Source organism: Tachypleus tridentatus, chromosome 7, assembly GCF_004210375.1.
Source record: "Tachypleus tridentatus isolate NWPU-2018 chromosome 7, ASM421037v1, whole genome shotgun sequence".
Taxonomy (NCBI): Eukaryota; Metazoa; Arthropoda; class Merostomata; order Xiphosura; family Limulidae; genus Tachypleus; species Tachypleus tridentatus.
In genome coordinates, this window is record NC_134831.1 from 178,415,843 (window position 1) to 178,427,979 (window position 12,137).

General features: G+C 33.7%; 1 protein-coding gene across 2 annotated transcripts in view; it reads right to left on the minus strand.

Moving 5' to 3' along the window:
* Positions 1-11,808, minus strand: part of LOC143257364 (putative G-protein coupled receptor No18) — a 190,092-nt gene extending 178,284 nt beyond the window's left edge. For both annotated transcript variants that reach the window (XR_013031815.1, XM_076515924.1), the window contains exon 1: positions 11,543-11,808. The gene's annotated coding sequence lies outside the window, so the exon portion shown is untranslated. The remainder of the gene's footprint in view (positions 1-11,542) is intronic.
* Between the last annotated feature and the right edge of the window lie 329 nt (positions 11,809-12,137).

The window sequence follows — 12,137 nt, forward strand, 5'->3', positions numbered from 1 at the left end:
ATTAACAAAAATTATACCCATTAGAACCTTACAATATCTGATTGCAAGAATATTCGGATTTAATTTATAATTTCATAAATTTATCTCTCCAACTAGTTTCCATATCGTGTCTTTGTAATCGAGAGAGACATATTACACACACCTCTTGCACAATAACACAAAACGTGACCATTCTGTATTATAATAATGAGACCCATGGACTCTTTGAACCAGTGGACTCCCACAGTCATAAAAAATAATTCCTAGATGGATATCTGAAATTTAAATATATATTGCCTCACAGAAACAGGAGAGAAAAATCTCATATGCTTCACGATAGATGAATATCCTGAAACGGGGAGATGTTCAATCATACGGGAACGTAATATATATACCCGTCCACTCAGGTCTCCAAGACAGTAACTATTCATCAGTTGTTTCCAGTGTTAGAGCTGACAGTGAACAGGTTTAGGGCTAGACTAGAAGGTCGGCTTATTCAAATTTCTATAAAGCGCAGGTGGCATTTTGGTTTAGGCGGAAACATACATTTTTATGAATATTTAAAGAACTATCTAATAGGTAAATGTTCACTTTGAAATACGCTAATTCTGGATCTAATATAACTATGACTGAAAACTTAGTATTTATAGTGTTACATTTAAAAGATGAAACAAGTGGTCTGGCTATTGTGTTACGTTTTGTAAATAAAACAACTGGTCTAGCTATTGTGTCATATTTGGAAGATGAAAGAACTGGTTTTGTTACTGTGTTATATTTGGAAGATGGAACAAATTGTCTGGTTATTGTGTTACATTTATAAAATGAAACAAGTGGTCTGGTTATGTTATTGTTATATTTGGAAGATAAAACAAATGGTCTAGTTATTCTGCTACATTTCGAAGATAAAACAACTGGTCTGGCTATTGTGTTATATTTGGAAGATGAAAGAACTGGTCTTGCTATTGTATTATATTTGGAAGATAAAAGAACTGAATGAAGATGAAACAAGTTGTCTGGCTATTGTTATATTTGGAAGATAAAACAGTTTGTCATTAGATTTCCAAACACTGGTTCTTCAGTATGCGATTGTCGATATTAACAATCCTTAATTATCGTGTGTAATTATTTTGGTTTCAGTATGATAAAAGCGAGCCTCTAGTGGTTCAGCTATCAGCTTGGAAGCTTCTAACACGACAGATGCAGCGCAGATAGCCCAATGTAGAGGTTTCGGTTAAAGAAATAATAAAAACGCAATATGTTTTATTATTTCATCTAAATATGGCACTTGTTATATCTTGAGCATATTCATACCTTCCACATCTTAATTACGAAATATTCAAGAGTGGCCTAGTGGTTAACGTGTCAGAAGGGTCCTAGGCTAAAGACGTGATGTCGCTAAATACGTTCAATAATTTTAACTGTGGGTTCGTTATGAGAGTGATGGTCAATCCAATATGAAACTTTTGAGGTCAGAGATACTGGTGTCTGACGACTTCCTTCTGTTTAGTAATCCACAGTATGGATGAATCTAAACCCCCACAGGATATCTGACGGGCCATTTTAGTCCACTCGCGCACGGGAGAGTTTATTCACCAGTGTTCGTAGGAGTCATTTTGAATGAGGAAGATGTTTTACTTATGCTTCTGTCCGTTTCGCTTACGTCATAAAATGGCTGAATAAGATAATGAGTTCTTTCTTATCCTGCTCTGTCTGTGTATTCATTCTTTATTCACCAGGTTAAATAACTATCTTAGTGAGTGATAAATTAAGGAACCATTTTAGGCGTTTCTGATTCAAAGAACCATTTCCGAGGTGCTAAATTAAAGGATACTTCCAGGGATAAATGGATTTTAAAAAACTAATTTAGGATGCGTTGGATTAAAGAAACATTTTAGAGGGTACGACTTAAGAATCATTTTAGGAGAAGGATGGATCAAAGGGTACTAGATTAATGAACCATTTTAGGGGCACTAAATTAAAGGACCCTTCCTGACGTGCTTAAGGTGTAATCGAAACACCCTGGTTGGACTAAAATTCATCCTATGACCGCGTTCCAGAAGGAATCAAAACCAAGGTGCCTCTCTTATGTGTCCTGGCTGAAGTTACTTAGACAGATCAAAGTCGACCGCCAGCCAATAGCAGACCCACTCCCCTGCTCACACATAGCACATATAAACAACAATTTTCAAAAGACGTATATTTGTACAAAAATTAGATTTCCAGTTTTTCCAAAACATGAACCACTCCCTCCAACTACCATACACAGGTACATTCACAAAATCACAATATCAGTATTAGCACCATTTTGAAAGACAGTAAGAGCACTCTTTACTGTTGAGTCCATAGTATATTTATTTGTCCATCTCTTCAACAAAACACTCGTTTTCGCTTCGCAAGCCTCTGACTTAGTGGACGGACTGATAAACAGTAAAGACAACCGTTCGTGACACAGCGTGATACTTTGTCGACATTCACAACAATTCTTTAAGCGTAACTTTACAGTTCTAATCAACAAAATGTAGAAAAGATTAAACTGTGTAGATTTAATTGTTGTTGTTTTTTTAAACCTGGAGTTTTTAATATGCAACACACACACAAAGATATATTTCAGTTTGTTTTCTTGGAGTTGAGAACTCAGAACTCCAGGAATTCTTAGAAAAAAGCCAGTCTGGTTTTATAATGACAATATCCAGTTAATAATGAACACGGTGATCTACAGGTCGGTAATATTGGTTATTCATGTTGTGCAAACTTCTCTTAAAATCAGGCTCAGCCAAATATGCCTTTTTCACTTATACTTTGCTTTATCATTATATTAATGGAACCGTGTATAGGTTCTACTTTATGTACCATAGTATTTTAAATCCAAAACGATTAAACGTGTTGTTGTTTTTTAGCACGTGTGTTGGTTGTATCTATTCTGAGTAGAACATTGCAACTCAGACACAACAGCGAAAGACATGCGTATAAACGAACGAAGCAGAGTATATACCAGTTGTTCTCAAAGTTACCTATTACCTTTAATGAGCAAGAGAGCTTATTCCTTTTGACAGCTGGATTAATCCTCTCTGAGCTGATAATAAGAGAGTATGTTCATTTCTTCTCATAAACATTTTTCTATGATGGATAGAGATAATCAAAATTAATCACAACCTTCGAGAGATCAACGTCATTGAGTTTCCAGAGAATGAACAAGCACGTGTTGGTATAAGATGTTTTCGTTTGTTTGTTTCTTTCCAGATAGACACAAATGTTAATGAAGTAACTAACGGTCGGAAATATAGATAGATGGTCAGACGGACAAACAAACGCATGGAGGAACAGAAAGACAAGATTTCTTTGTCTGTAAGGGTTCTGGTGTGTAATGGAAATGGTTGTGATACATCTATTACGAATTGAACAATTTCACAGTGAAATATTTCATATTTCAAAATATTACAGCAAACGTTTTGGTTGTCTAATGTTTAAATCCTGCGCCATTTTGTTTGGACCTATTTCAAAGTTAATGTTCTTTTTGAAACTGTCTCGATGTTTCCAACCAGTTTTAAACGATCAGTTGTAGATGGCGTTGCTCTTGTTGTTTCGGAAAAATAGGTTGTCTTAGTTCTATTCAAAGTGGAGGATCAAACCCCATATTTTACATTATAAGTCCGGAAACTTGCCACTGAGGGACGTTTGTAATCGTATTTAATAACTGCTATGTTCTAGTATTGTTGTTCCGTCTGTATCAAAGAAACATGTTTTGATTAACATAACAAGAACTGACTTAAACGAACTGTTGCTGTTTTACTACAGTTTACCATTTAGGCCAAGAGTTCCGAAGCTTTCAGGGGTCTTTGACTTTTGACCCATTTCTAGAATCCCAGTTTTGATACCTGTGATGGGCAGAGCATAGATGGCGCATTGTGTAGTTTTGTGTTTAATTACAAATAAAATTAATTATGTTAAACATTTATTTACTGCCACCTATGTGAATGAACTGAAACTAAAGAGGACAAATAATATTAAAGATTTGTATTTTCTCGAATTTTAGAGAAGGCCAAAAGTTGGTGGTGTGTGTTGTCAGTTCAAAATGCAGGATGGATAGCGCACATATTTTTTAAGCCCCCGTTTTTTTCAAGCAAACCTCTCGCGAGCGAATCCAAGTTTTAACTCACAGGTGATGTGAGTTAAAACGATGATGGTCATACATTTTGTGGTGGCGTGCACGAGACACGTTTAATTCTTAAAGACAACGAATACTCCAGTTTTACTCCACTTAAAAACTACAGATAGACAAGCCCTGCCAAAACACAACCAGTAGATTGCTTTCCTCTTTTTTTTTTTTTCATTTGATGATCTGAAAGCTCTCCAGAAAAATCAACAAAAAACAAACTCGCGTTTTGCAGTTTTGGCCTTCAGTGTGTTATAAGGGTGACAATCAAATCCTAGTATCGGATTAGAATAACCAACGAAACTGATTGTGAGTGATATTGACTGGCTTTTTTTTTTCACCTAGAACTAACAGTTTAAAATTGTATAGACAAATAAATGTTAAATCGATAATACCAGGATAAAAGGAATGGGGTGGACTCTACATGATGAGGACTGCAAACGTAAATACATTTCCTACAGTCATTTGTTCGTCATCCTAGTTTCATATGTCTGCCTTTTGCATGAGACACTTTTTGTTTTATATATAGGTCTAGATTTTTGAGTAATTATATTAACTTATCGGAAGTAAGTTATTCGATATTATCAATCCAAACAGGGTCCTAGGTTAGAGACATGATGCCACTAAACACTTTCCCTAATTTCAACTAAATTTCAAATTGCGGGTATAGCCATCTCTAACTTAGATCGACCAATCAGAATGGTGGGATTAACTGTCACAGTTATAACGCCGCCACAGCCAAAAGTCCCGGCATTTTACGGCTCGAACCTTGGATTCAAAGGTAATAAGACGTGTCCTCTCTCTCTATTTTCTTTACACGCTATCTAACGCGCAGTCTTTATAAATACTCATAGATACACACATACACATTGGTTATGGTGCATAGCGAAAGCTAAAAGAGATGGGAACATACAATATTCTGAGGTATGTCCATTCAAAACAGTGTTTAGAATCAATGAACAGTTAAATATAGAATCGAGTTCCATTACATGAAATTCAAACTTATTTATATGTATATATTATATAAGCTTTGCGTGACAACACGACATCCACTTAAGTTTGAGAGCAGATCCGAGTTTCTAATTAATATAAAAGACCGTCATGACCATAGACACGTTATAATCCAGTAAACTGAAATCGTGACAAGTTTAGAGAAAACTCTTAAAACTATTACTAAGAGCTTTTCAAACTTTGAACTGGAACGAAACATCTAAATCATATTTTATAAAGCGTAACTAGCAGGTTTCTGATAGTAGTTTTAAAGCGCCCTCTACACAATGCATTCACAGACGAAGTCGTAACGTGTGTTATAATTGTGAGGACCTGCACGTAGGCCTAACACGGGCAAGTGCTTAAGGCACTCGACTCGTAGTCCGAGGGTCAAAGGTTCGAATCCTTGTCGTACCAAACATGCTCGCCCTTTTAGTCGTGGGGGCGTTATAATGTACGTTCAATCCCACTATTCGTTGATAAAAAAACTAACCGAATTGTTGGCGGTGGGTGATGATGACTAGCTGCCTGCCATCTAGTCTTACACTGCTAAATTAGGGACGGCTAACGCAGACAGCCCTCGTGTAGTTTTGCGCGAAATTTAAAAATAAACAGACGTGTTGTTCATTGTCTTTAGTTGGATCGTTCTCAAAACGATTTGATTATTGTAGCGCAACGGTGAACACATTGGGTTATTTGAACTGTGTCTGTTGTAGGGATAGAACCTTGAATTTTGCTATTACAGATCCTTCAACTTACCGCTGAGTTACTGCAGGAACAGATTACATTTAAAATCCCAAAGTTTGTTATTTGTTTCGTTTTAAACGAAAGGTTAACTTATGCGAGTATCGAACTCTACTTTTAGCGTTTTAAGAACTCCAGTCTAGCGCTAAGCCAGCGAGCAGGGGATCGGCGAGCGAGATAGAAGCTAGATCACACGTGATGTAAACTAAACCATAATTGTAGTCAATACACGAGAGAAGCTTGAAAATGGAGGTCTGCCTTTAATTAAAGTTGGGGGGGGGTAGCGAGTAACGAAAATACGTGTACGACGGTCTCTTTTACTTAATTGAAGTGGTAGAGATGTTTTTGTATGTCAGAAGAGAATATAACATTTTGAAATCTTCCTTTCTTGTAACGTCACATCTATTATTTATCTTCACGCGCGTTTCGGATATGAAGAAGCCAATAACATTGCAGAGTTAATGGTAAAAAAACACCTGCCCAGAAAATTTAGAAATATTAAAGGCGTTCATAAATAGTGTTTTCTGTCTCGTTTTATCTCATTCTATTTTTTGTGTTGACGCTACTTGTATTGTTGAAAGCCCCTCGGTGACTGAGAGCTAACGTCGAGAACTTGTAACCCTAGAAATTGAGGAATACTTTTCACGGTTGGTTTGTTTGTTTGAAGTTAAGCACATAGCGCACACTACGAGTATCGAAACCCAAATTCGAGCCCTGTAAATCCGCAGACATACTGTTGTGCCATTGGGGAGCTTTTTCTCCAAAAAGAAAAAAAAAAAACGAGAAGGAGAGAGAGAAAACTAAACGGTTTTATTTTATTCAAACAAAAACAAATTAAAAACAAAAAAATTAGAAAACTACACGGTTTTATTTTATTCAGACAAAAACAAATTAAACAAAAACAAAGAAAAATTAGAAAACTAAACGGTTTTATTTTATTCACACAAAAACAAAGAAAAATTAGAAAACCTAACGGTTTTATTTTATTCACACAAAAACAAATTAAACAAAAACAAAGAAAAATTAGAAAACTAAACGGTTTTATTTTATTCACACAAAAACAAATTAAACAAAAACAAAGAAAGATTAGAAAAATAAACGGTTTTATTTTATTCACACAAAAACAAATTAAACAAAAACAAAGAAAAATTAGAAAAATAAACGGTTTTATTTTATTCACACAAAAACAAATTAAACAAAAACAAAGAAAAATTAAAAACTAAACGGTTTTATTTTATTCACACAAAAACAAATTAAACAAAAACAAAGAAAAATCGGAAAACTAAACGGTTTTATTTTATTCACACACACACACTCAGACAAAAGTTTTGGTGGCAAAAATAAAAAAACTGAGTATTTTTATTTTTAATTAATTAATTTAAGTGAAATAGAGCACACAAACACATAAGCCCCTCGTGGCACAGCGGCATGTATATGGACTTACAGCTCTACAAACCAGGTTACGATACACATGGTGGGTAGAGCACATACGAGCCCATTGTGTAGTATTTTGTTTAGTTAAAAACAATAACGAACAAACAAACTAAAATTCGTGTGACTTAATTAAAAATATATCAATTTTCAAGATTCAGGTAGCTATTGTTTTTTGTTTCTGTTAAAAGTCTTAGTTGAAATTCATGTTTTATGAATAAATAGTGGAATTATGAAACAGATAACATTATGACGTCACAAATTAGAATCTTTTATTTTCATTTTTTTCTATTTTATTTTTTTATAAAATTTATACATCTATTATAATTTCATTTTTCATATTTTATCTTCTACTTTTTATTTTATCTTCTCTTTTTATTTTGTTAGCTATGGCAGCTGCAAACACAAAGTTGCTTTTTAATTTAACATTCATTTGACGAGGTAGATGTTGAAGGATTATAAAGCAAACAATAAATCAGGCAAAAACGTAATTACTACAGAGTCTGTTAGGTGGAGTACCAAGTATTCTAACATATATTTTTTTTGTAGAACGTTTAGCTTATCATATACTGATTGTTTTGTGAAAAATACAACCTAATTGAAAACATGTAAGTACCATCCAAATTTTGTTAGATGCTTTAATATATTTATTCTAAAACAGCCCAGTTAGGCTTAGTGAAATACTATTTGACCAATACAGTAACAAGTTGTATAGAACCTTAGGCTTCGCAAAATATTAATGCAGTTAGTCGTGTACTGAACACAGTCTCTTGTAGTTTTCATAGATGTTTTATTATTATTATTTCAGAGATACAATGGCAGTATCTGAAAACTCCTTTGGAACATTAACGTGATTTTTACGGAAGTTTTTCTTCCAAAATGTGATAAAATAACATGTTGCGAAACAAAACCATTTATGTCACAGTTTGACCTGATATAGTAATTGATCCCCAGTCTTTCTTATTACGACTTTATTAAATGATACATAAGTACAATATTACTATTATTGTTGTGTGTTATACAATGTGTTGATAAGTTAGCAAGTTAGAGCAAAAATACCTCTGTGCCCGGATCGAGTATGGTTTGACGACTAGCTTGTCCACAGTGAAGATCTAAGTGTTCATGGCATACGTCAAATTGCCGCACTAACAGGCAGGTGGCATCACTCATTACGTAGAGATGGCTCGTATTGTTAATCAAAATACAATTTTAAATATCTTCTCGATAAGTCATCAAAACCTTATAATAATTTATATTGTTTCCTTCTATAACAATATATATATAACAACTAAGTCACAAGTTATGGAAATGTCTGTAAATATTATAGTTAAACTTTTGCTTTTTTATTCGTTTTTCTTCTATTTCTTTTTTATTACATGATAAGTGAAAAACCAAACAATGATGTCAACCAGTCTCACTGAGTTGACGTAGTTTCAAACAGAGTATCTGATTTTATAAATATTATTAATAACTTGTAGTAATTTTAAGAAATCTTAATTCTAGTGTTAACGGTTTTATCATTACCCCCTGAAGTCAGCTTTCTTACAGTAAATTATTGTTCAGTTTGAAAACGTAAGTACAGAGAGAAACAGGAATTATCAGCCAACAAGAGATAAGCAGTAAAAATTCAAAAATCGAAGTAAATATATGTATGGCTAATGTCAGTCCTTCAAAATCTTTCACAGAATGCTTACCATTTTTTGAGGATAGCTTAATAATTTCCTCTTTCTTTTATTATGCTATTTTTACTAATATCCTCACCAGCTTTTGGAGTTATTTTCATTATTTTATGAGGATATTAACATTATTTTATAAGACATAAACACTATTTTATAATGATATAAGCACTTCTATACTGACATGAACGTTATTTTATAAGGAAATAAACACTATTTTATAAGGATATAAACCCTATTTTATGAGGATATATAAATCTTATTTTAAGAGAATACAAGCATCATTTTATTAAGATGTAAACGTTATGTTATAAAGATATAAACCTTATTTTATGAGGATATAAAGAGCAATTTATAAGGAAATCCTCATAACTTGTAAGAATATATCCAATGCTTTGAAGAAATAATTTCAATATTTCTGATAAAGCACCTATTATTCATTGAGACATTATCGAAAAAAGAAACTTTGAACATTAAATAGAATATTTTAACCTGTTCCTGTAATATCGCGAAACTTATCGAACACGTACACTGTTAGGTAAAATCAACATTCGGAAGAAATTCAATATTTTGTATACAGCTTTGACTTGGTGAAAACGTTAACCAGGATGGATGCTCTAGTTACAGAAACTGGCAAAGACAAGGAGAATGTATTCGAATATTCCAGAAAACGTTCAGATGGATAATTTTGTTACCGACCTCTTAAGAAATATACGTAACGTTAACAAAAATGTTTTATCATTATAAAACTCATTAATTAACAGAAGCTGTAAATGGGAAACGTAATCCTGGTACCCGCTTTTTTAATATAAGGAAATAAGTTATATATAATTAGAATTGCCACAGTAATATCCTGTTTGTTGTTCAAGTGCCGGAAGATAATTTTCGGGAAAAAGACAGCAAGACAACAATGGATTTGAGAAAAATGTGGAATAAAAGCACGTGCACTAACAATAAATATTTTTTATCCCGTACAGAAGCTTTGGATAAGCAGATTTCTAAAAGCATCTACACATGAGCATAAGATGGACTTTGTGACTATTTGAACTTTGGTCTTCCTAGCTTTATGATTGAAAGTGATAAAACTATATATTTTTTTACTCTATCGTGAAATTAGCATTTTCTACTATACCGTAGTGAAAGAAGTATGCATTCATTCACAGGGAAAAATTAACTTTTATCAAAACAGTTTTAAATTAACATCAGATAAGTGGATTTTACTTTTCTTTCTGAGGTTGTGTTTGAGTTTAAAGCGGTAACATGAATGTTTAGTCATATATTTACCACCTGAAGGAGTTACACAAGGAGTGCTGTTTGTAAACAAAATAGTTACCTTGAGTAGTTCATCTCAAATACGCTGTTTCCACCATCTATTTAAGTTGAACGTGTGTATTGTTTAACAGTTTCATCACAAGTTTATCTTAACACTCTTGTCAACGACACTAGGCTTAGCTGTTCAATAAAGTTAACATGTTATAAAAATTGTGTTCTATCTTTTATTTTTGATATAGCGCGACGGATAGCATTATGAATTAAAAGAAAAGCTTAGGAGACACCTAAAATGGATATATCTTTCACATGATACATCGTACTAATAAACGCAGACTGAAATTAGTAGTTCGATACCAGTTCACGCAGCATTCCCGCGATGGCGCAGCGGTAAATCTGAACAGAGCACCGATAGCTCGTTAAGTACCTTGCGTCTTTCAGGTTGCAATGAAACATATTTGTAACATATGAAATTTCTGAATAAATAATTTAACACTTAAACGTTTGAGAACGAATCACAAGACAATTATATAAGGATAAAGTTATGTATTTATCGACTAATACTGTTACCGTCTTGAAGGATACAGTAAAGAAACTGACTGACGAAGATGGCTTTAAACATACAATAAAAACTTAGTTGGCTGAGAAGGCCTTAAAGATACAGTAAAGAAACCGACTAACGAAGGTGACTTTAGACATACAATAAAAACTTAACTGACTTAGAAAACCTTAAAAATATAGTAAAGAAACCGACTAACGAAGATAGCTTTAAACATACAATAAAAACTTAGCTTACTGGAAAGGCATTCAAGATACAGTAAAGAAACCAACTGACGGAGATGGCTTTAGACATACAATAAAGTCTTAGCTGATTGAGAAGGCCTTAAAGGTAGAGTAAAGAAACAAACTAACTATTTTAGCTGACTGAGAAGGCCTTAAAATACAGTAGAGAAGACGTCTGACAGAGAAAACTGAAAACAACAACACATTCACAAAGCCCACAAAGTTAGAGGAATTTAGATACATGGTAAAAACAAAATCATCCTAGGGAGACTTGCTTAGACACACACAGTCGGGCAAGACTGAGACACCTAATAGGAAAGCTGACTGAAGAGTGTGTGCTAGAAACCGACGTTAAATCACCAGTTACTTGTCAAGATAACATTGCCTAAACTCAGAAACTACTGTTTGTCCATTGGTTTCTCAAATATCTTTCACTTCTTTGACACAAAACCAGTGGAAGCTTTTAGTTACTTAAAGAAATCCAAGAAGACAGTTATATCGTTTAGATAAAACTTACCTAAATCGATCAAGGTGAATTATACATCAACTCTTGCGCATCCAGAGTATTTTGATAAACAACGACTATTAAGGTATCTGTTTTTTCTCTCTTTTTTGTCAATTTTCTTTCCGCTGAGTGCTAAACTGACAATAATACGCCTGAACAACAGCTCTAACCTTATTTAATGTTCTCCTACGAAGGAGAGTAGTTTCCGTCAAGCAGGTAACTTGGCGAGGATGGAAATGTATATAGAAAGAGGAAACGCTGTAAGCTACGTAGCTAGCTGGTCGTGACGTTCTGACGAACGCGACGACGCGCTGTGCGCTTTTGTCGATTTCATTTTCACTCCCATGAAACGTTAGATACTGCTAGTGGCTTCCTATACATCCTTGTTACGAACGAAGTAATTTCATAACAAAACGAGGTTTAAGTAAAGACACTGGTTATTGGAAATAATTATTATAATTATTATACATCATGAAAGGAAAGAAGAAAGAGATAAAACTGATACATACCAAAGAGATATTCCGTGTGCAAAAGTAAATATTTACTTTTACAGTTTGTCCAATCGTAATTTTATTTTAATAAATTTCATATCTTGCGTATTATTACG